Source organism: Mus caroli, chromosome 3 (assembly GCF_900094665.2).
Source record: "Mus caroli chromosome 3, CAROLI_EIJ_v1.1, whole genome shotgun sequence".
In the NCBI taxonomy this organism is placed as follows: domain Eukaryota; kingdom Metazoa; phylum Chordata; class Mammalia; order Rodentia; family Muridae; genus Mus; species Mus caroli.
Window position 1 is genome coordinate 86,562,144 of NC_034572.1, and position 475 is coordinate 86,562,618.

A 475-nucleotide genomic window follows, 5' to 3' on the forward strand; every position below is an offset into this window, starting at 1 on the left:
CACACACACACACACACACACACACACACACACACACACACACACACACACACATTGTGTACAGCATGAAATGATATAATTCTTTGAAGCCTTGTCAAAAAAATGGTGGTTTTGGTCCCTCTTCTTTTTTTCTTTTATGTTAATCTCCATTTCTCTTGGTTGATGCCTCCTCCCTATTATTCCATTAATTATGCATATCTCTCTATGTCTCTGTATGGTTTTAGACATGTGAGTGTGTTTCCTATAAAAACCAGAAGAGGGTGACAGATTCCACTTGATGGAGACAAGGAAGTTGAGATGTGGTAGATATGTATGCTGGAAAATGAACTTGGGTTTCCTACATGAGCAATTAAATGTGCTTAACTACTGAGCCATCTCTCTTGTCACTTGAGATTTTGTTGTTGTTCTATCTTTGTTTTAGATATCAATTCCTCACTTAATATTGAAGGCACTTAGCAATAAACTCATTTAGAAC